Consider the following 24,500-nt stretch of genomic DNA (forward strand, 5'->3'; position numbering starts at 1 on the left):
ACCTATCCGGGAATTCAAAGTTCTCAAAGCAGCGGCTTGTAACAGACATAATAATAATATTTGGGGTTTTACGTGCCAAAACATGGTGCCATGACAGTGGCACCAGTATCTTTCCAGAAACTTAGATGGCACAGTTTGTTAGTATTGACGATCACTGTTGACGACATTTGCCTGTTAATTCTGAAGTCCCACAAGGAAGCGTACTAGGCCTTCTATTGCTTCTGATATACATTAATGATATTGTGGATGTAATTAATAAATCAGATCAGATAGTTATTCATTAGCCTTTTTGCAGTTGACTGGTAACTGTTTAATGAAATTAAAAGTTCCGATGATCAGGTTTTGCTGAATACTAGCCTTCTCAATATACATACGTGGAGACAAGTGGGGGAAATGGCACATAATATCGAAAAAAAAGGTTTTTGTGAATATGACTAAAAACAAAAAAACCAGGAACAGATATTGCAAGAATATTTAGCATTAAAGGAAAAAGATGGGGAATACAGAGCGCTTTATATCGATGGTTCCAAAGCTTCGCACTACGTGGGAAGTGCTGTGATACAGAATAGCTGGGAAAAAATAGTACGGTTGCCCCAGTGTGCATCCATATCTACTGCAGATAGTTATGCAATTTCCGTGGCTGTGGAAAGAATAATAAATGAAAACATTGAAAACAGCATCATATTCAGCCTAGGAATGCAGTTATGCTAATAATCGGGGACATCCTACACAACTTAACAAGAGCCTCGAGGCGGGGGAAAGCATGAAATTTTGCTGGATGCCGAGCTACGTCGGAATCTGTGGAAATGGGAAAGCAGACGAGTGTGCAGCGAAAGCTCGATATAAGGAAATCAAAAACGTAAAAACTCCTTACAGAGACTGCATGAAATTAGTGTGCCATAAACTGAAAGAAAAATGGCAGTCCGCATGGAACAATCAAACGAACAAAGCTACGCTTTGTAAAACGCATCATAGAAGGGTGGAAGTGATGTTCCCACCAAGAACGGTTCATCGAAGTTGACTTATGTCGCCTTCGCACTGGACACACACACTTTACCCACAATTTCATGCTGACAAAAAAAGACAACCCTGTTTGTGACAAATGCGGAGATGAACTTACAGTAACTCACATCTTACTCTCATGCAAAAAAACTTGGGGCAATGAGAAAAACATTTTACGCCATTCTATAGCAAACATATTCCTTTTCATCCGTCATTGATTTTAAGTGAAGATGCACTTGTTGAGACAATTCATGCTTTAGCTTTTTAAAAGAAGCCGGTTTTCTTGAAAAAGTCTAAAGGCCTTGTTCTCCTTTACACTCTGTGACACACCTGATCCACCTTCTCATATCTGAGAAGCAGGCTGACGTCTTTATTTAATTTGTTGGGATTTTTGGGGCCCTCTACCAGAAAAGGATTCTTTGAGGGTACCCAACATTTTAGAGACATTATAGCTTGTGGTTGGCGCATGATGGCCTTAGTTGCTTATGCGCAATTAAACAACAACAACAACAACAACAACAACAACAACAACAACAACAACAACAACAACAACAACAACAACAACAACAACAACAACAACAACAACAACAACAACAACAACAACAAAGTTAAAAAACATTTCATTTTTCCCTATAGCCTTCCGACGCAGCGGTTAACAGAGGTCACCTAACAGATACCTCCATTACGATAACTAATACGTTCAGTTGGAACTCTAATGTTTCGAACATCTGCATGTCCGCATTTCGTAAACTATGCTTTTCGAGAGAAAAGTTAAAACACACACCAGCTGATATAAAATTATTAGCCTACTCATCCTTTATGAGGCCCAAGCTTGCATGCACATCCATTGTCTGAGACTCCCATACTAAACGGTACATTGAAGCACTGGAGATGATCCAACGAAAATAAGTTAGATTTATGTTTCTAAATACCGTAAGACTGACTCTGCGGCTCAACTAATGAATCCTCACGGAATAAGAATATTGCAATTACGGCGAGAAATTGGCCGATTAACATTTTTTTCCCATTGAAGCATCGCAAATTATTGCTCAATCCTGAACCTTACGTAACACCACTGACATCACGAACTACAAGGCACCGGTCGTAAGAATCACTGAAACAATATAGCACCAGAACTAGCCTTTTCAAGTTCTTGTTTTTCCCACGCACAACTAACGAGTGGAATTCGCTACCTCTATCATCGCTGCGCTGCATAAAAGTCATTGAAAGCTTTCAGAATTGATATTACACTATATTATATTTTTATGTACTTAGCTATACATATGTGTGTATCCGTGTATGTATGTAGATATATATGTGTGCATATTTCTGCTATACCTGGTTGTATTACTAATGGCAATTATGCAATAATGTCTTATCGTTTTTATCAACTGTATGTAAATATTTATTATGTTCTGTGTACTATTATGTAGCTTTGCGTCCATTTGGTCCCTCCTGCTACGGCCCACATTGGGCTTGCAGTATCTGGAAAAAAATAGAAAACTCAACTGGCAACCCGTCCGGCCCTGGGGCTGAGTCACGCTTCATGGAAGATAATACCGTTTTCACCTCATCAGCTGATGGTCGGGCACGGAAACGGTCAGTCGCTGTAACTCGGCGCAGTGATTCGGGCCACCATCCGAGCCAGAGGGAGACGTATGGGCACACTTAAATTTACTTCTCGTGGGACTGCCATTTGTACGTCGAGACCATCCAGGCTTGGCAAGAGTACAACGCTATGCTGTCAATTCCGAGGCTGAAACTGTTTTCTGATGATGATGATGTTGGTAGCTGTTGGGCTGCGAGATCGATGTCATCGCCGCCGACAACTTCGGCAGCCGGGGGCTCATTCAGACGCAACGGCGCAATGGCTCTTGCATAAGAGCCACGAATGAGATGCGGCGTTGTAAGCAAATTATTTGAGGCGGGTGAAGTCACGGCAGATCTCGTAGGTATATCAAGCGTAGAAATCCCAGGGTCAGGTGTTTTAGCGATATTTGAAATCTCGATGCCATCAGGAGGATTGATGGTAGCAGCCGAAGTGGAGGCGCTATTCGTCACAGCATGCGTGTCTTTTGCTGCTTTGAAGTCCAACGAACATGGCGTGTTGTGATTGCACGAGCTGCTTGCTCCTTCTTTGTCATTTGCCGATGCTCTTTGATACGGTGTCAAGGCGATTTCTTTGGCTACGGCGTCATGCGCAGTCGCGACCGCAGCTGACGCCCGCGGTAAGGGGGAAGAGGCTCCAGCAGCAGCGTCTGAGTATGAGAGCGGCACAGGGTACACGACCATAGGTTTACCATTCCAGAAGCGCCAACAAGGATGGTCACATCCTTCGCTTTCGTGCACGTGGATGCCGCAACGGCCACAGGACGCTACGGTGCACTGTGCACGGTGCAGCGCTGGAGCCGGACCGACGACAAACCGCGGTAGTCAAACGTCACTCGGTGACAGGAGACTCGCAGGCAATTGGGGACAGGGGTTGGGGTGCTCCTCTACATCCGAGCGAAACGGGTGCCCTGGTGTACGTCACGTTGTCCGCTCATAAGACCAGTGTGACAGACAGAATCTTGCCGTATGGTGATAGTGCCTGGACGAGGACTTCGTTCGGAACGAAGGACGGCAAGAGGCTGGTTACGGTAGTAACTTGCGGACCAACAGGAACAACAGGACAACGCTCGCCACCCATGGCCTGGCAGCCAGCATCGACGATTAGAGTCATGGAAGCCGTGCTTTTGATGGTAACTTGGAAGTTGAGACCTCCCTTGTGTTGAACGCAGTAAACCTAGAGAGGCCAACTATTGAGGCCGTCGAATCGACGACTTTCTAGGGACCATTCCCCATAGGGAAAACAACGTCGAAGACTTGGGCCTTCGAGGGAGTCCATGACACTGTAGGTGCCATGGCAGAGAGGGGGACGTCCCTGACGTGAACCACGCAGGGACGTCAGCAGAAACTCTCTCCTGGTCGAATACTGGGGGAAGGAGAGCGGTGTGTTAACGCTTTGGAGCCAGATATACAGTGTTCACACTTTCGTGACGCGCGCGTAAAGTGTGCGTGAAGTGCCACACACACCTTCATTCTAGTAGGTCCTCTGCCTGGTGCAAGTGCATTATTATACTAATTCAATTTTTCAAAGTAAAATGCGTGAAAAAATTTGTAAAGTACAATTTACGCACAACCTGCAGACATGATAGCATCGGATTGTGCGAGAAAACATAATTCTGTTACGCGGAAGCTGAAAAAAAAACTTGTTCCAGCTGTCGTTTGTTTTTTGGTGATCACAGACCGAAATATCCCCACCAACCTTAGAGGCCAACAGCTTCGCTGTAAAGGTGGGACTTACTGGACTAGAGACGCCGCCCACCTCGGGCGATTCCATCATCAGCTGATTTCCATAAATAAAGTTAATTCCTCCCTCTCCTTAGCATGCCGCAGAAGAGCGCGTAGAACTATCTGGTGGATGCTTACTTTATATTTGTACGCAAGAAATGTATTGTGGCGTTTTGTGGAACTAACACATTGCTTATTTGGACGTATGTGATATTATGCGACGGCATTCCGACGCGGTAGGGGTTGGTGCAAAATATTAAACGCTGTTGTCGGGAAGATTAGCTCAACTTAGACTAGGCCACCACAGGTCGTCGCGGCCTTGTTCCCTGCTTCAAAACAGGAATTAAGCTGCAGTCCATTTACATACGTTGCGAGGGTGAGGAAGTGAACCATGGATGCCAAATGACAATAGCCTTATCATGTAAACATTTCACTGACGGTGTACACATTTGTGTACGCGATAAGTACTTAACATTTCTGTGCGGTATTAGTAAGGCAAATGCCGCACCCTAGATTAAAATGCATACCCGGTTTTCACGGCCAGAAAAGAAAAATGCGACGGCCTTCCTCAAAGACCGCGCTTAACGGGTTGTGCGGGCGAGGCGTGTTCCTGGAGGAATAGTGAATGAATAGCTTTTTTCCTGGAGCCAATTATTAACTTTGTGCATGCAGTTTGAGCTGATGGTTGAAATATAAAGAAAAAGGAACGCGTCTTCATTGACTATACACTAAATCAAACTTTATTTAGTTTAATTACGAGGACTAACTAGAAGAAGAGCAAAGCATCATCCTGCCATCCTGACTTTCATCCTTTCAGTTTAGTCAGCAACACCAAGGAATAAAATGACGCAACTTTAACATGTTTATTTATAGCGCATCATAATTCGTTATTGAAGGCAAAGAACACGGGCCGCTGAATGTAAGCCTTTGTTGGTAGTTAGCGCTCGTAGGTTGCCTCAGTTTCTCTTTTTCTGTACGTCTCTGCGCTAGGATTTATCACAAAGGTCTTGGGGACTACACATGTGTTAGTGTTATGATCGACCTAAGTTTTCCAAGAAGCCATCGACTACCACATCTCGCGACGGAAGGATGCTCCGCCAGCAACACGCAGCTGTCACGGCTGATGTTCCCGCTTCATCTTTCACTTCAGCAACGTCGTCCTCCTGACCATCACGAAGTGGCCACTTATCGGTGGAAAAGCCCTCGTTGAGAACTCCCGAGGTAAAGCTTCGACGACAGGAGGTTGCCTCATATTGTGCCACGCTGGAGACAGGTGCGCCACGTTGAAGCACAACGAGCCGCGCATAGAAGACATGAGCACCGCGAGCAGCACAGTGGAGACCAGTGAGGGGCGACAGAGGAGGTGAACGATTAGGCGTTTGTGCCTGACCAGTGGATTCCCTCAACGAGGGAAAGAGGGGTTATTTAAGTCCGCCCTGGCCCACGTGTTAGATCACCACCGCTCGAGACGCGCATGAGAGTCACAGCCATGTACCAATGAAGTGAATATAATCTTTTCTACTTTTCTTTTTCCTCATCACGATGCCCGGCTTCGTCGTCGTTTTCTGATTCTTTCGATGAAGATCCACCTCACTCGGTCGAGATCGTATATCACTAGCCCAAAGAGGCCCTTCTTTTTCTCCCCTAGTAGATTCCTGCGACACCGTTATCCTAGAGACAAAACAACGAAGAAGTTAATGACTCACACAGTTTACTCTTCGTACCAGGAGTAGGAGGTCCCTTCAGTTTTACTCACTAGAAAGCCTCACCTCGGTAGCCCAGCGGCTATGGCGTTGAGCTGCTGAACTACAGGTCACGGCCGGATTCGATCCCGGCCATGGAAGCAGCATTTAGACGATGGTGAAATGCAAAACCGCTCGCAATATTCCAGCGCAGCCTTCCAGGTGATCAAAATAAATGCAGAGTGCCTCATAATAACATCGTAGGTTGGGCACGCAAAACTCCATAATGTAAATAATTTAGTTTACCTCATTAGACACACCCCTTTGAATGGTGATAGTTTGCATTTGTGTGTGTGTGTGCGCGCGCTGGTGTATATGCGTGTACGTTCGTTTGTACGCATGAAAATGTATGCAAGATTTCTTGGCTAGTTTCAAGCAGCACGAAAACACGGCTTTGTTTTCTCGCTTCTTTCACACTAGGAAGAAACGCCACATCAGCCATGCTTTGGATGTGTGGGCATCTTAGAACCTCCGCTACCAAGTACACATTTTGCTTGTAGCTGGTGGGCGATACAGCCTCTGTTGGTAACACTAGCCCGACACGGGTTTCAACGCTGCAGTCAACCCCACGTTCTGTGTGAGCCAACGGCTCCGCGGTGGTCGGGCACAGACACCGGTGGCGTTTAATTCAGCACCGTCTCAACATATCACAATGAAAGCAAGCTACACATAGCAGTGACTATCATGCAGTGTTACGAGAACCGGCGCGGCCACTTGAAACAAGTTGAATCCGTAGCTAAAACTCTGAAACGCCTAAAACGTCAAGCGCACTTTACCCATCTGGAGAGGCACGCTAGGCATGCAGCCAGGCGAACCTCTCCACGATTCATTAAAGAGCCTCTTTATTCTCTCTTTACCAGAACGTTAAAACAACCACCCGCACCTTCTGGTATCGTCAGCACACCCCGCAATGTGAACAACAAAGACAAAAAGAAAGGGAGGGGGGGGGGAATGGATGGGGACGGGGTGTAGAGTTACGATAAGATTATATTGCAAAAAACCAAACATACCATATATAGTGGATGTTCAGGGCTATAACAGGGCATGTCAAGTCAAAAGAAAAGCCGTGGTTATTTAGCTAACATGCAAATACTTATAGAATAATTGGGGAGGGAAAGGAATCTATGGCAGGAGCTCCGGACGCAACATTAAGTCAAGAGAGAATATTAGTTCTCTGGTATCGGCGGCCTGGCTATAACCGTTCATATGTTTTTAAATATCCGCTGTGCGTAAGCGTGCTTTTCTTTATTACATCGCGGGGTAATTGAATCCTCCAGCTGGCGGGTAATATTTTCTTAACACCTCATTCCTTTACCGAGACAGTCTCAAACAGGAAAAATTTAACCACGAACAAACGAGAGGCTTCGTATAAAGCATAAAATTGGATGAATTCCTTGACTCTAATTTTTATGACCCCTGTGTTGCCCAGCTCCTTCCACCCTCCCTCTCACCCTGGCCCTGGCAAGAAAGGACCGCTGGTTTTGTCCGCAAAGATATTGCGCCATCCAGGCGGGCAAGCACGTAAATCGCGAACGCACGATAAATAATTATGACGCCCCTGCGGCTACATTATGCGCCCAACGAGCGACGAGAGAGCCGTTGAAAGCTAATTATTTAGCTCGAAGCGCTGAGAGGATTACCCACTGCCTTGGCGCTTCGCGCCAGAGAGGAAATTTATCTCTCCAGCGCCTCTTTGCACCACGCCGTTTTCCCTCACCCAAGTATCGCGGCAGGAGTCGACATACGACAGCGTATCTGCATGTATACGGTGTCGAGTGAGCGGAGTACACGCGCTCGCAGCATACCAGAGTCTAGTAAATGATGTAACGAACGAAAGGAACTGAAAAAGAAAAGGCAGAAAACCAATCTCGAATAGTTTTTCGCGATATAGTGCGACCAGCATGGCTTAAAAGCGAGTGCTTTACATCGGCGAAGTTTGTGGTGGGGGCCCGAGGGATTCGCTTTTTGTCCAAGTTGAACGGTTGTTCCACAACTATTACCGGTAATTCCGCTAACGTCGTGTTGCCTCGCGCTATGTAACCGCGCCACCTTTCCTGTAGTATACCGGTCTCCCATTCCATTCTCCTTCGACTAATTCTTATTCTTGTCTTTTTGCCCTCCATGTGAATGAAACGCGAATACCGACGGGAAGGAGGCAGGCGGATAAGAGCTCCTACTTGTTTGCAGTCTTTGAGAACAGCGCACTACAGTGCTGCCACTGGCATGCACACGTGTGCAGCACTGCGGTGCACGCAACAACGTCTGCGCGTGGATCGTGGTTCGTTCTTTCTTTGTTTCGCTTCCGCGGTTTTCTTTCGTCGCGCGATGAACAGGCACCGAATAACTCCGACTAATGCGGCCCGCTTGGCTAATGACCTTTTCTCTATTCTCCCCCTTCGTGTTGGTTCTGATCGCTCGGCTCTCTCAAGGGCTCGAGGGGTGACTGCGTCGCAGTCTAAGTGCTATAGTCTGCCTAATTTGCGAGGCTTATTTACACTTCGAGCGAAGAGGTGTTGATGCATACCACGTAGAAGCCGAGGCGGTATCGCGGTACGCCCTCTTTTTTCATTCGTGCTCACTCGTGGCGTGCTCGCGAGATGCGGACGCCCAGGGACAGAAAAAAGCGTTTGGCCAACGAGTCCACGCTTCCCAGCGAACAGGATCACGTCTCACCATTACCACCTGTGTCAAAAAGTAGAGGGAGAATAACAAGGGCAGGTATAATTTAAGGGATTCTTTACGCTCAATTTTATTTATTTCTTATTGCCCATCGTTCATGGACGGCCGATCTCGGTGATATAAGGTAGGCGGAGCGCCGCTCGGACCACTGATGAAGCGGAAAAATGAATTGAGATTGGAATAAAATTGTTACATTATCCATGCCGTGGTCCCGCTTACTGTCTGTCTATTTCATTAACTTTTAAGAATGGCCGGAACTGCTATTGGTTAATGCGCGTCCCAAGAAGAACGCAGCAAACAATTCCCGGTGAATGATCCGGAAATAAATAAATAAACAAATGTCCAAACAATCAATAGGCAATTCAACCTTTGATTAGGACTCGGGTGCTCTCAGCTTATACTGAACATAGCTTAACTCAGGATCATATATTGAAGGCACTGTAGAAATCGCTACGATTGGGTGGATGTTTCATTTTCCCTTTATTAATTACTTCTCTCCACCTTGTGGCTTTCCGCAGTACTACTATGTCAAACTCTTGCCTTTGCTTCGAGTCGTCGATAAGGACAACTTCGCCCTGCCATCTCCTAGCCGCCTGGTTAGCTCAGATGGCAGAACGACTGCCCCGGAAAGGCGGTGGTCCCGGGTTCGAGTCTTGGGCTCAGAACAAGTATTTCTTCAACTGCGAGGCTTTTCTTTCGAGGAAACTATATAGGTTTCCTTTGTAGCAAGTGCTACGATTAGGTGGATGTCTGATTTTCCGTTTAATGATAGCTTAACTCAGCGCACAGAAAACTTGTAAAAGTTCTAAAGTTAGAGCCTTGCCAGCAAAAGAAACTTTCCGTGATGTATTTATGTATGCAGGCGCAGGGAAAGGCAGGAATAATTAATAGTGACACAAACGCCACCTGCGGTGTTAAAATTAAGAGCTCTTTCGACATTGCCTTCACTGCTCCTTACGGGGCCCCCCAAGAAGACGGCCAAATCGGAGCTCAAATGAACCTCGAAGTAATTAGGATGAGGGTGGGGGTGTGCATTTTTAAAAAACTGAAACCATGAACAGCATTGCCCTCAATTTCCGAGGAGCGCTGATGAAACTATAAATGTTGGGAAAGCATCTGTTTGCGTGCGGGATTAATGAGAGAAAAGAACAGATACAGCCTGTGTCAATGAGCATGATTAATGATTCTGTGCTTGGCACGTGGAACACTGTGGAGTGGGTAAGAAAATAAGTAACAGAACTAGGTGTGATTAATAGACTAGGGCCGAATAAAATTCAACGCACAGCAATATCTTGCGCCTATAGAGGCACAACATACTGGGCAGCTGCAGCATCTACGGGCTATCGACCTCTCCGATTCGTTTTGTTTTAGTAATTAAGGTGCACGTAGAAGGCCGGGCGTGCGCTTTTGAGTGTAAAGGTTGATCATTTATTGCAGCTGCTTGTCGACGCTCACGGTTTATGCATATTTATCCGGTACCAGGTAGCCGTTAATAAGCAAGAGAAGAGTTGGGGTATGACACCACTGGAGCAGGAGCCCATTATGAATCATGAGTCATCCTCATCAAGCATTGCATAAGTTTCGCTGTGAAGGCTGTTCCATGACCAGTAATGACGATGGTTGGAGTGCCATGCCCGAGGACTATGTTGTTTACGAACTTAGCAACTTCAGCCGCCGTTCCTTGTTGTAGGGAGTCTGTTTCAGCGTATCTGGTTAAGTAATCTACAGCCAACACGATCCACTTTTTCCCAAGTGAAGATGTAGGGAAGGGTCCAAGAAGGTCCATTCCAACTTGTTGAAATGGTCATTTCGGCGGATCTATAGGCTGTAGAAGGCCTGTCGATTTCACAGACAGCGATTTTCGCCTTTGACATTTGCGGTAAGTCTTGACATTATGTTGCACCGAAGCTAATAATTTGGGCCAATAATAATTTAAACTAATTTTGGCGTATGTTCGACTCATGCCCAAATGTCCTGATGTGGGTTCATCGTGACATGCTTGCAGAATTTCTTGGCGCATAGTTGCAGGCTATACAAGTAAAAGCTTTTCGTGATTTGGCTTGAAGTTGCTCTCGTATAGTACATTTCTTCTGAGGCAGAATGCTGACATGCTTCTGGAAAAAATACGGGGTACTTGGATGTTGAATGCTTCGAGGTGTTTAATGAGTGGTAGCAGTTATTCGTCAGGGTGTTGACATTCCGCGATTTGAGTAGTTTCGACAGTGCCTCGGTACTGAAAGTCCTCTTCCTCTGATAGTGCAGCGTTTTCTGGTGCGTGTGACAAGAAGTCGGCATCGGTGCGCTTTCTTCCAGATCTGTATACCACCGTGATGTAATACTTTTGCAATCGGAGGCTCCATCTTGCTAGTCTTTCAGATGGGTCCTTGAAGTTCGCCAGCCAGCAAAGTGAAGGGTGATCGCTGACTTCTTTGAATGGTCTGCCATATAGGTATGGACAAAACTTACTTATGGCCCAGATCATGGCGAGACATTTTTTTTCTCTTGCTGAATTGTTGGTCTCTGCTTTCGATAAGGTCCGGCTAGCGTAAGCTACAAACTTTTCTTCGCCATTTTGCCACTGGACCAGGATGGCACAGAAGCCGACATTACTGGCGTCCTTGTGTATTTGTGTGTCAGCTTTGTCGGCAAAATGAGCAAGGGTTGGAGGCGCTTGCAGGCGTTTTCTTAACTCATTAAACGCGCTCTGGTTCTCGCTTTGCCAGATGAAGGGTACAGCTTCTCTTGTACGTTTTGCTAGAGCCTCTGCTATTTCTGAAAAACTTTGGCATATTGGCTATAGTAAGTGCATAGACCCAAAAACTGTCGCGCTGACTTTTTGTCTATGGGCGTCGAGAACTTTGCGACGGCCGCTGTCTTTTTGGGACGTGGTCGAACACCTTGAGCACTGATGACATGTCAAAGGAATCGAAGTGCTTCAAATGCAAAGTGACACTTCTCCGGTTTAATTGCTAGTTTTGCCGAATGGATTGCCTCTAAAACTAACCGCGGTCGCTCTATGTCCTGCTGGAACGTTGCGGACAAGATGACCACATCATCTAGATATACTAGGCAAAACTGATGCTTTAAACCGGGAAGTAAAGTATCCATCATGCGCAGAAGCGTTGCCGGCGCAGAACAGGGAACGAATAGGAGAGCTTTAAGTTCATAGAGTCCATCCGAGATGACAAATGCTGTTTTCTCGTGGTCTCGCTCATCCACTTCTATATGCCAATATTCGCTTTTCAGATTGAGTGAATAGAAAAATTTTGCACACCGTAGCCGATCTAACGTGGCATCGATGCGTGGGAGAGAGTATACATCTCGCTTAGTCACACTGTTCAATTAACGGTAGTTTATAGAGAACCGCAGTGAGTTGTCTTTTTTCTTAACTAGCACTACGGGAGATGCCCACGGACTGTTGGAAGGCGTAATGAAATCGTCTTCGAGCATTTCGCGCACTTGGTTCTTAATAACCTCTCTTTCCCTCGGTGAGACTCGATACGGATATTGGCATACCGACCTGGTTGTCTCCTCAATTATAATTCAGTGCTTGGCAGTGGTCGTGCGTCACACTATTAAAGAACTAGAAAAACACTCAGGAAAATCCTGTAACAGGCTGTCTGACCGTTGCTTTTGAAGCGCTCAAAGGTTCGGATTGACGGTAATTACCTCGCGGACGTCGTGGGTCGTTGACACAGGCACTAATGCTAACTATAGGCTCCCTAATTATGTCGTTTCAGAAAACTAATTGAAGAAGACAATAGTTGTTCCCTCCCCGATGTGCTGAAACTCGTTCCCAAAATTTGTGAGGAGAATATCTGCGCACCCGTTATAGAGGTGAACGAGTCCGCGTGCCACACACACGCTCCTGTTCAAGAAAGGTTTCGTGTTGCTATTTGCCATACCTTAGTAGTCGTTAAATGTGTCATTTTTGACGAGAACTATTACACTGCTGCGTCGCGGGACAGTTACAACGTCATCGACGGCTCGCAGTGGAGGGATAGATGGTTCTCCGTATTGTTCCCAGGTTATAGCTTCTTTGGTCGAGAATGATAGGCACGACTTCTGTAAGTTGATAATGGCACCGTTAGCCTTGTGGAGAAGTCGGGAGTCTGTGCAGCCACGAAGGTTCTATCGATGGTGCCTTACCAGGTGCCGGGAGAAAGAAAGGTGCCGAGCGACGTTTAAGAGATGAGAAAAAGGTTTATATCCAAATTGCAGGCAACGCTGCAGGATACGAGGCAACCACGTGGCAAACTGTGAATCTGCTGTCGATGCCGTTCCCACGGGTGTCCGCGACGATGGCCCCTCTCATCAATTAGTGGCCTCTCTGTGACGGTCTATCTGTCAGGTTCGAGAGAATGGCCTTCGCGGTAGTCGAAGGGAGGCGTTGTCGTCGTGAAGTGAGCCATCATTGTTTACGCTTTAATGTCGGCGCCAGGTCCAGTCGTAGTCCGGTCGGGGACTCGTTTCGCCTGTCAGCTCTGGGCGGTTGAAAAAAGCCGGTGGTACGGAACATAATTGCTTGTCCGTAAGTCTCAGCTGACGCTGATTTAGTCGCATTGAGTAAACGACGATGCGTGCTAGCACTCCATAGCTGCACTTCTGCCGGTGAAGCATCCTTCGTTCCGAGGTATCACCAGGCACAACCGCATTCAGAAAATCTATTCCAAGTGTAACATGCCTCGATCATTTCGAAAGTACTACGATGTGACCAACGGATCTAAATCCTCGTATCCCAACTCTTGCCGTGCACCTGCCGAGAGGCGTAATAAGGTGACCGTGTGCTATGCGTATTTGAGGTCCATTCCATTCCGTCAAAACCTTTTTTAGCTTCTTCGTCAGTTCATACCTTACCACCGAATAATCCACCCCGGTATCAATTAACGCCTTCAGATCGTACCCATCAAGAAGCAAAGGCAAGTCTGAAGCTGTTTCCTTATTACTGCACTTATTTACCTGGAACCAATCGTTCATGTCACCCTGCTACCGCGGTGGAGACTTCGCATGTCTGATTGTTAGCGGCCTCGCCTGCACAGGACCCTCGCTTCAGTTTCCCGGCTTTGGGCTAGTCGAACGGTGCCTAGCCATGATTGAAGAGGCAGGTGGCCTTGGCGATCGGTAGCGCATAGGGTATGGCGACCGCGGTTGTTTATGGCGAGGCGTGCTGAAACAGTGACGCGTACATAAGTACTCCTCGATGTCGGACAGCCTTTCACCGTTTCGGGGGCATGGTGCATTCATACGAAATCCTTTAAGACCGGCTTGACGATCCGTGCAAAATTGGTACGGATGACCAGCCTCCCCGGAGTGAAAACGCAGAGGGTTACGGTTGGCGTCACGCCACATGTCACTTTTCCTGGGCCTCGCCTCAGCCATACGGGGCGCATTGCGTGCTATCGGTACGTGGCTAGTTGGCCTCGCGATGGGCGCACTGTGAACGATGGACGCACTGTGAACGGCGGGTCGCCTGAGCATGTCGGTGTACGTTGGCGTTGGTCATGCTGGTGGTGGCTCACACTGTGGTTCCCGTGTGACTTGCCTCACTTCGTTTCTGGCGGTATCGGCAATAGATGGTTCCGGAGGAGCTTCGTGAGACTGCATCTTGCGTAGCTCATCCCTGACTACGGACCCGACGGGTTCCCGCAGTGTGTGCAGGTTATTCTCACTGTACGCAGAAAAGATATCTGCGGTCGCGCAGCTTAGGTCGCGGTTGTATTGCCAGGATTGCCGCTGAAGCGTCATTTCCATCGTTGCTTCAGATTGAAACTCGGCAACGGTGCGTGGCGGATTGCGAATGGCGCCTGCGAAAAGCTCTTGCCTTACTCCATGCATGAGATGGCGCACCTTTTTGTCTTCCCTCATGTTCGGGTTGGTGCGCTTTAAAAGGCGGGACATGTCCTCTATGTACATAATGTTCATAATTTCATTATTTATTTATTCATTTATTAGTAAAAATGGCCACGCTTTCATTCGTGCGCTGATTCGGTGCCCAAAGAGCAGTTTCTGCCTTCACCCTGTGATCGTTGCTGCCTTTAGCCAGCAGCTGCTGCCGACACTCTTGGCAAGACCACAGAGAAGCTTCGGGGATTTTGTACGACGTTCGTGCAGAATCTTCTAAAGCAAAGTAAACATTGAGCAGCTTTCGTCTTCACTCCATTTGTTCGGCCTTGCTACTCTCTCGAAATGGTCCAACCAGTCCTGGGCGTCATCGAACGAGTCACCGTGGAAGGCCTGTGGTGTGATAGGATGCCTCACGATGAGTAGTGCTGGTGTGACTTGGCTGGTCATTGCAGCCGTGTCAGCTGGGTCCCTTACCGCGAAGAGAAGAGGTCCGAATCCTGGCGAATCCCCTCGAAGACGACGGTTGGTCCGTTGCAGCACTGGCGTCAGTTCCACGGGTTCCAATCGCCGTGGATCAGGACTACGCTCTCTTCGGTCTGTGGGGCTCGGAATCATATCCCGCACCTCCACGAGAAATGTAGCGACTTCAGTCAACACAGGTTTATAAAAATAAACTATTTATTAAGTGACGAACTTGTGCCCAGACCTAAAGAAGATCATGCTGTTGCGCAGCGAAGGTAGCAGAAAAAAGTCCTCTGCCGTGTGCCACTGTCCTCGAACGCTGCTTGCGGCTTCCTTTGGTGAAACCACACGCAGTCGTTTCCCATTGGTGGGGCAGCTCCTCGGTGGGAGCTCGTGGGTACGCAGGCTGGCAGGCAAGCACACTCCGCGTGTCGTGATGGACGCTGCAGGTACTTCGCTTTGTTGCAGCGCTTGCGGTGTCCAAAGCGATCTGCGTGATACTTGCAGGCTACGTGGCAATATGTTTGTACTAACTCAGTGCACAGAGATTTCAGTAGCTCAGAATGTACCTTTATGGATATAGCATTTCAAGGTATTAAATGAGTCTACGACAACGTAGACAGGGAACTGTTATGGGATATATACGTATATTTCGACAACCGAGTGCAGATTGTATGGATGGCCGAAAATATAATGAAGTGCTAGAAATACACCGAGGTCTGAAGAAAACAAGGATGTCTTCTGTCTCCATTGTTGTTCCCGCTTTATGTTAAGGGCATAGAAGGACGGCTACATGCGTAATGGACAAACGGTGCAACAAACATTCCCGGCACTGATGCATACGGACGACATAGTGCTACTAGCGGACAATACAAGATATTTACAGACACTTGCGAATATCTATGACAACGCAGCGATCAATCTAGACCTTAAGTTGAGCGCACAAAAATCAGGAACTATTATCTTTAATGAAGAGATGAGTAATTACGGGATGTCAATTAAACAGCAAGTCATGCCCACAGTCAAGTAATATAATTACCTCGGCGTATACATAACAAAGGAAAGACTAACTAAAGCACCCATCATGCTAATCTGAAAAGAACCGGAAAGCGGAATGCAGCAATAATCAAACATGGAGCACTTCGGTGCAACAATATATGTGAGCTGGTGCGTGGAATCTGGAAAGAAATAACGGTGCCAGCGCTAACGTTCGCAAATGTCATTCTATGCTCCAAATTGGATATCATGTCGGGGTTGGAAGTTAACCAATGATCGGTAGGCTGGTTGGCTTTGGGAGCCCACAGTGAAACTACAAATGAGGCAGCGCAGGGTAACATAGGTTTGGCCACTTTTGAAGTCAGAGAAGTGCAGAGCAAAATTACTTTTGATGGAAGACTCAGGAACATGGATGAAAATAAATGGGATGCTAAAGTGCACAAGTATCTGTACCTGAAAAGCGTGGACACAGAATGGAGAAAAAGATCAAGAAAATTGGCAACCAAATAAGGGAAATTGAAAGTGTAAGTAGACAACCAGAAGTCAACAGAAAGAAAGTTAGAGAAAGACAGACAGCGAAGTGGATGCAAAGAATGGAACTTAAAAAAACTATGGAGGTTTACAAGCATGGGAAGAAAGAAGTTAGAAGGAAAGATCTGTGCCATAACACAAAGGGCAATGCTTTGCCATTTGAGGCTCTAACTGGTTGCCTAAGGTAAAAAAAAACATACCGAAGCAAATATTTGCACCAAGATGAGGCTTGTGTATGCTGCAGCAAAAAATACGGACATCACTGAGCACATCCTAATGGCATGCGAAGGAATTCATCCAGTGACACCTGTAGTTAACGTGCATACGCTTGGATTTAAAGTCGACGCCAGCATCAATCAGCCAGCAGTCGAGATAAGCTATAGACGTCTATAATACTCGTGAAAAAAAAGCAGGGAAGAGATTGATACGACTGGATCCGTTACAGGCATGGGCAGCGATACAAGGGAGATAAGTTTTGAAGAATAAGAAATGATTATGGAGATGCATAAAAAGAATGTACAGTAAAAAACATGTACAGTATACCTGATTAAATCAAACAGGCTAGATAACTATTTGTCACCGCCCCGGTTCATAGGGAATGTCAATAAATCGTTCTCATCATCAGCAACAACGCAAGCCGAACACGAGCCCATCTCGTGCGTTCTAGACTGGCCGCCTTGCCCTCGCATAATCAGACATGTGTCCGGATGACACGAGCGACGCCCATTAGGTTTTACAGGATGAAAGAAATACGCCTTTTTTATGCACTACATAACTTGTATTAGCGTGGTAGATGTAGCGCAGAAGTAACATGAATGTATTTGTTTATTTTTTACGCACGAAGTATTCATTTGTGAGAAGGGCAACCGTCGATGATGGCGAATTGTTTGCAGGAGATGAAAGGCAAACCAAGCAGGAAAGACAGCCAAGGATAGACGTCGCCAAGTGTTGTTGACCACCAACATGCCTCAGCAGCCATTCATCCCTTTGAGAACACAAGCACCTGCTGATGTCTCACGTGAACCGGAATCATCTCAACAGCATATGGTGATGTCAATGCTATTTGTTCCGTTAAAAGCAATTCTGCGGGCATTTCCTATGGCGAAGAACCTTCCAGAGGTGAGCACTGTTCTTTCGTTAGAACTGCTGGTACTACAGAAGTAGCTTACAACATAGCATAATGGCTCGCCAGATGGATAACTGTTTTCGAAACACAACCGTATTTCAAGGACATGCAAATGACATTTGATTTAAGAGTGCAAACTTCAGGAAGCTTGTTTCGCAATGCAGGTTCCCCATTGTGTGTCTTAACGAAGCCGGGGTAGAATTTGCGCCTCTCGAACTATGTAATATATTGATCTTCATCAACTCCGAGCCCTAGCTGGAGTATGTTACGCCTCAGACGCGATCTACCTTCCTGCCTTTTCTTCTCCTCGCACTATGGTGTACCTGAGTTCGTTGTCTGTAAGGCTCAGTTCAAAAAGCTGCTAGTGACGATTGTCTGCGTTTATAAACAACAAGCATCTTGAATTACATAATCGACCTTCATGCATTTCTTGCAAAGCATTCAAGGACCAGTCCTACTTTGCGGTGACTTCAATTCTTATAACATTACGTGGGGAAGTAGCCACACTTATTATAGAGGCAGGCCTTTAGAAAAGGCTATAGACGCATGCAGCCTTGTTGTGCTTAATTATGGATCTATTACATTTTTAAGAGGCTACAATTACGCTAGTTGTCTTGATCTTGCCTCCTCTGACTTTACGCGCGGTATTAGATGGTGCACAGATTGCGAGACACGGGGTAGCGACCACTACCCAATTCTCATAGCGCATCCCCTTATGCATCCGGCAATATCTCCCAGAGTAACTAAACTTACTAATTGGCAACTATTTCGAGAATTTAATTCTGCGGTGCTGAACCAAGTAGATGACCTGCACACGTTCATGTCATCGGTACTTAGTAATTATTCCAGGGCTACGCGATACACAACTGTTCTGGAAGGACAATACAGTGTCGACGCAGACTATGAACGACTCCGAGCAGTTAGACGGAGAGCAGAGCGTCAGTTTCGTCATTCCGGACGACTTGAAGATTATCAAGGAAGACAAGCTGCACACCAAAAATCTAACCACGACGTGCAAAAAGTGGGACAGCAACGGTGGCGTGAGTTCTGACTTACTGCCTTCACTCCCTTACCAGAAATCGGGAGGTTAATAAACGCCCTTGGCTATCCGATATCAGAATGGAGCCCCTTCAGAAGCCTTGTTACAGCTATTGGCTTATCTGAATGCGAAATTTCAGACACGCTTTGCGCCGCACTAGTGAATGTTTCAAGTCAAATCAAGTCAAAATCAACCTATCTTTTCGGTGCAGCAACAAATTGAAGATGCTCGCAGTTTACCTCATACCCAGTTGGATATTTTGTGTCTCTAAAATAACTGCAGCACGCTCTCTCAAAGACGCGCCAAAGAACAGCGACTGGTCCTGACAAGATTTCTTATCGCACCTTGAAAAACCTTAGCCCAACAGGCTCGTCCACACTCCTACACGTCTTCAACAAGATGTGGGAGGAGGCACATGTTCCTGTGAGTTGGAGAGAGAGAGAGAGAGAAACAACTTTATTTGCCACTGCAGGGTAGGAAGTTAGGGCAGGTAGGCTTAGTATGGCTCCGAGGTGGGGGCGACGTCTTGGGCCCACGAGACGAGTGCGAGTTGCGTTTTCTTGTATCCTCTTGTCAGTAGGATAGCTAACGTGGCCCCATTGCTAAAACCTGGCAAAACGCCAGTCTCTTGACTCCTTCCGTCCTGTTACTTTAACCAGCTGTGTTTCAAATGTGATAGAAAAAACGATCGATATTAGACTGCAATGGTGGATAGAATCCAGAATTTGTCTACCAGATCGAATGGCTGGTTTCAGAAAACGTAGATGATTGCATCTTTGACTTGGTAAAGTTTGTGGACAACGAGGTTAGCTGCGCGAGCATAGTCGTTGCTATGTTTATTGATGTTAAGAAGGTCTTTCACTCGGTACTCACCTACATGTTCTACTTGGACTCTCAACGCTCGCAGATCATGGCCGGGTTCTCAAATGGATCGCTAACTTCTTGAAAGACAGAAATCCAGAGAAAACACAGGGAAGGCGGGAGATGGAAATTCAAGACGATGAGCAAAACGAGAACAAGGTGAAAGCAGGAACCAACGTTTCGACAAGTGGACTTGTCGTCTTCAAGGCGACGTATACTTTCCTCGCCACAGTACATATAGGTGAGGTTCTTCTAAATGGGAGAGGGTGTAATGTGGGTGGGTGCGGCAACGAGGGAAGGTGTGTTAGCGTGTCGGATTGAGAATAAAGGAAGGCTGTGCACAAGGCCAGGGGCCGGGCCGTCTGTCAACCCCGTGCCAAGAGAGAGAGAGAGAGAGAGAAAGAGAATGAAGAGGAAAGGCAGGGAGGCTAACCAGATATGAGTCTCCGGTTTGCTACCCTACACTGGGGATGGGGGTTAGAAAGATGACGGAGAGGAAAACGCAAAAAAAGAAAGAAAAAGAAACGCACACACATGGAGACACACACACAAAAAGCGTTCCAGTTAAAAGCGTTCGCAAAGGCCCGTAGATCGCAAAAAGCACAATAGCGCTTGCACGGCCTTCTTTTGTGACGTTAGCTCCCTTCGATGTTGTAGAATTCTTTTTTCGGATAGTGGTTGGTCGTCCAGTTGGTCAAGTTCGTGGCGAAGGCATTCCCTCTGTGAACCGTACTGCGGGCAGGCGCACAAAATATGGCCAATTGATTCTTCATGGCCGCAGTGGTCACAGGTTCGGGTGTCGGTCATCCCTATGTGGAACGCATAGGCTTTGGTAAAGGCAACGCCCAACCACAGTCGATGCAAAAGAGTGGCGTCTCCACGGCGAAGCTGTGATGGCACTCGAAGACTTAATGTTGGATCAAGTGAGCGCAGTCGCGTATTTCTTAAAAGGGGGTCATTCTATTTTGACATGATGTACTGCCGAGCAAGCGGGTGGAACTTCCGTGCTGCGTCAGTTTTGGAAAGTGGAATTGGTACGTGGTGTTCCTCAGTATAAGCTGAACGGGGCAGCTTTATCGGCCCGTTCATCACCGATAATCCCACAGTGACTTGGAAGCTATTGGAAAGTTATTTTATGGCCTGCATCACTTATATGGTGTAACGTCTCTGTAATGTGAAATATTAGCTGTTCGTGCGGTCCGCGTCGTAAAGGTGACAGTAGAGACTGCAGTGCCACCTTAGAGTCACAGAATATCGTCCACTTGTGTGGCTGTTCATTACCAATGTAGTGAAGGGCACTAAAGATCGCTACGAACTCTGCTGTCGTCGATGTTGTCTCATGAGTCGTCTTAAATTTGATTGTTGTGACTGTCGCTGGTATCACGATTGCCACCGCGGAGCTGTTTGGCAAGACAGATCCATCAGGGTAGATATGTGTAGAATCACAGTAGTTCTCGTACAGAAATAGTAGCGTAAGCTGTTTAAGGGCTGGTGATGATAGATCAGCTTTTTTTGGGATGTCAGGTGTTGTGAGATTGATTTTTAGCTGAGTGAGGCACCATGGAGGAACCGACGGTCTCGCAGCCGGAGTGAAACAAGTTGGCAATGACTCATCATGTGCGTTAATTGTTTGGCTGAAAGATGTGCGAGGCCTGTCCGCTGGTAGAGAGGCTAAGTGGGGATGAGGAGTCCTGGTTAGATGCCTTATATGGGTCCTGAGCACTTCAATTTCAATGTGGGACTTCACAAAGTGGTCTCTAGCGATTGCTATCGTAGCCGCTGTTGATGCACTCTGAGGCAGGCCTAGACAGATCCGGAGCGCTTGGGCTTGAACACTTTGTATTGTACGTAGATTCGTTTTACCTGTGTTGGTTATTGCTGGCAAGCTGTATCACAGAAAGCCTAGAAAAAGCACCCAGTACAGTTGTAGCATGGCACTTGTCGACATTCCCCAAGTCTTGCCAGTGAAAAACCACGTGTCAAAGCACGCGTGTTAGCCGGCGTGTCAACGGCGTCTGACACGCCGGGCGGAAAGAAAGAAGAAAGAAAAGGAAAAAAATACGCTAAGAAACCAGACTAAGTGTTGTTGCCTATAGCTTGAAATTTAGCATAGCGAATCGATTGTAAAGCTCCCTTTGAAACATTTATGCCTATTGATTGCACTGTCTTGAACTTATGGATAAGGTATGGTTCTCTGTATTTTCTTTCTCGTTCAGAACGGAAATTTGACTGTAAGATGTAGAGTTTAACTTGATCAAAGTTGTGACGTGGTTTGTTGGAATGCTCGGCGACGGCTTTGGAAAACTTTGGGAAGATTGACCTGTTTAACCAAGATATTGTTTCTTACAGAAGGAACATTCAAGCATATAAATCACATCCGAACTTGTACAAGTGAAGCTATATTTGCCTTCGTGTATATAACTATTTGCGGCGCTTTTAATTTCAATGTCACTTTGAAGGTGCCTGCAGGTTTTGCACCTGGGGCGAGAACATGCTATTATTACGGGGGAATGCTGTTGGCTGACCTTTGCGTGCACTAACATGCCTTTAAAGTTCCTATTTTGGCGACAGGTAACCCTAAGTACATACGGGAGTGCTTTTCTCAGACGCTCGTTACTTAATAATATTGGATGGTATTTTCTTAGGATGTTGTTTATGTTTAGGACTGCATTAGAATAGTTTGTCATAAAGGCCGGTGGTCTGTCAGATTCTGGCGTGGGCCGTTTCTTCGCGAATTCCGACTGTCTCTCCAATCTTGACTCGGCATCATAAGCTCTATCGAGAGCAACTTGGGGATAGTTCCTTTCTGCTAGCGTTGTTTTAAGGTAATTTAGGTGGTGGATATAATCGTGGTCTTCGCAGCAGATTCTTCTTATTCGTTTCGCTTGTCTGACTAAAATTCCTAGCTCGCAGTGTCGCGAGTGATGACCGTTGTAGTCTAAATATTGCTGGCTATCCGTGGGCTTTCGGTAAAGTGTCGTTCTCAGCTTTCCGTTTTCTATGCAGACCGTCGTGTCCAGGAAGTTGATCTGACTAGGAGAGTGGTGAGCCGTAAATTTAATACTCGGGTGAAAGCGATTGAAATGGCTAATTAAGTCGGTTAACGCGCTTGTGCCGCATTCCCATATTATAAATATTTCGGCAGTGCAACGAAGATAGGTGTGGGGTTTTAAGGGGCAGAATTTCAACAGGTCTGCTTCAAGCTGTGCCATGAAAATGTTCGCATACGTGGGAGCGAATGGTGTACCCATGCTAGTGCCGAAAGTTTGCAGGTAGTGAATAGAATCGAATTCGAAACAGTCGAGCGTGAGAACTAACCTAAGGAGCGGCAGGTAAACTTCAGGAGCGTGCGCTGGGGGATTGATTGCGAGGGATTTAGAAACGGCTTCGATTCCTTCACTCATGGGCATGTTGGTGTAAAGGGCAGAAACATCCAAAGTGACTAGAATAGCGTGGTCGGAAAGGATTTGGTTGACGTTGATGCCGTCGATAATTAGAAGGAAGTGCGAAGTGTCTTTAACGAAGGATGGGAGGATGGTGGGGATGTTTGATAGATGGTGATTTAAGAATTTAGAAAGTGACTCAGTAGGTGTGTTGTAATTAGACACAATAGGCCGACCTGGGGATTTCTGCTGCAAATTTTTCTTCGACCGGAACCTAATGCATTTTATGAAGAAGGTAAAAGCAGCCTGCTTTTTTATTCTTGAGCATCATGAAGCGATATTTAGATAGCGTGATTAGTTCCGTGGACAGGAGCTCCGCTATTGTGTTTTTCACAGTATTGTTGTAATCTGAAGTTGGGTGGGAGGAAGGATGGGAGGATGGTGGGGATGTTTGATAGGTGGTGATTTAAGAATTTAGAAAGTGACTCAGTAGGTGTGTTGTAATTAGACACAATAGGCCGACCTGGGATTTCTGCTGCAAATTTTTCTTCGACCGGAACCTAATGCATTTTAGGAAGAAGATAAAAGCAGCCTGCTTTTTTATTCTTGAGCATCATGAAGCGATATTCAGATTGCGTGATTAGTTCCCTGGACAGGAGCTCCGCTATTGTGTTTTTCACAGTATTGTTGTAATCTGAAGTTGGGTTAGAGTCGACTTTTCTGTAATTGGTGTGGTTGCTCAGTTGTTTAGAGGCCTCATTCTTATCCATTTCTGTAGGCCAGATTACGATACTACCGCCTTTGTCTGCTGGTTTTATTACAATATTATTCCTTTTCGCAAGTTCTTTAACGATTTAGTGTTGAGCGAGGGACAAAATTCTGCGTTTCTGGCGATGCCGCGCTGACTCTAGAATTTTTTTTGATATCAGCTGTATGTATAAATCCAGGTCTGGGCATATGTCGCCTGGAAGAGGACAAGTCGACTTGTCGAAACGTTAGCTCCTGCTTATATATATATATATATATATATATATATATATATATATATATATATATATATATATATATATATATATATATATATATATATATATATATATATATATATATATATATATATACATATATATACACATACGTACAAATGATCGGGGTAGTTGGAGAAGTATGGGAGCGGCCTTTGCCCTGCAGTGGGCGTAACCAGGCTGATGATGATATACAAATGACGGACAAGGCAATGCATACACCACAAACAAAGAACTTCCGCGAGGAAATGTATTATGTCCACTGCTCTTCAATGCAGCAATAGCAGGTTTACCAGCAGTACATTCAGCAGACATAAACATATCTATGTATGCTGATCACATGTGCATATGGACATCGAACAAGTCTCTAGAGGTTGTCAAGCATCATATGCAGGAAGCTTTGAATGTAATACGTAATTGTTTAAGAGAACGGGGCATGCAGATATCTTATGCCGAATGAGCGGTTTTGCCTTTCAA

General features: G+C 46.1%; 1 protein-coding gene across 3 annotated transcripts in view; it reads left to right on the forward strand.

Annotated features, from left to right (window-relative positions):
• Positions 1-24,500, forward strand: part of LOC135920800 (proline-rich antigen-like) — a 224,553-nt gene that overhangs the window by 150,440 nt on the left and 49,613 nt on the right. For 2 of the 3 annotated variants that reach the window (XR_011507937.1, XR_011507950.1), the window contains exons 4-5: positions 17,483-17,708; positions 19,662-19,856. The gene's annotated coding sequence lies outside the window, so the exon portion shown is untranslated. The remainder of the gene's footprint in view (positions 1-17,482; positions 17,709-19,661; positions 19,857-24,500) is intronic. The other variant, XR_011507942.1, reaches the window with a different exon arrangement.

This window comes from Dermacentor albipictus, chromosome 1 (assembly GCF_038994185.2).
Source record: "Dermacentor albipictus isolate Rhodes 1998 colony chromosome 1, USDA_Dalb.pri_finalv2, whole genome shotgun sequence".
NCBI classification, from domain to species: domain Eukaryota; kingdom Metazoa; phylum Arthropoda; class Arachnida; order Ixodida; family Ixodidae; genus Dermacentor; species Dermacentor albipictus.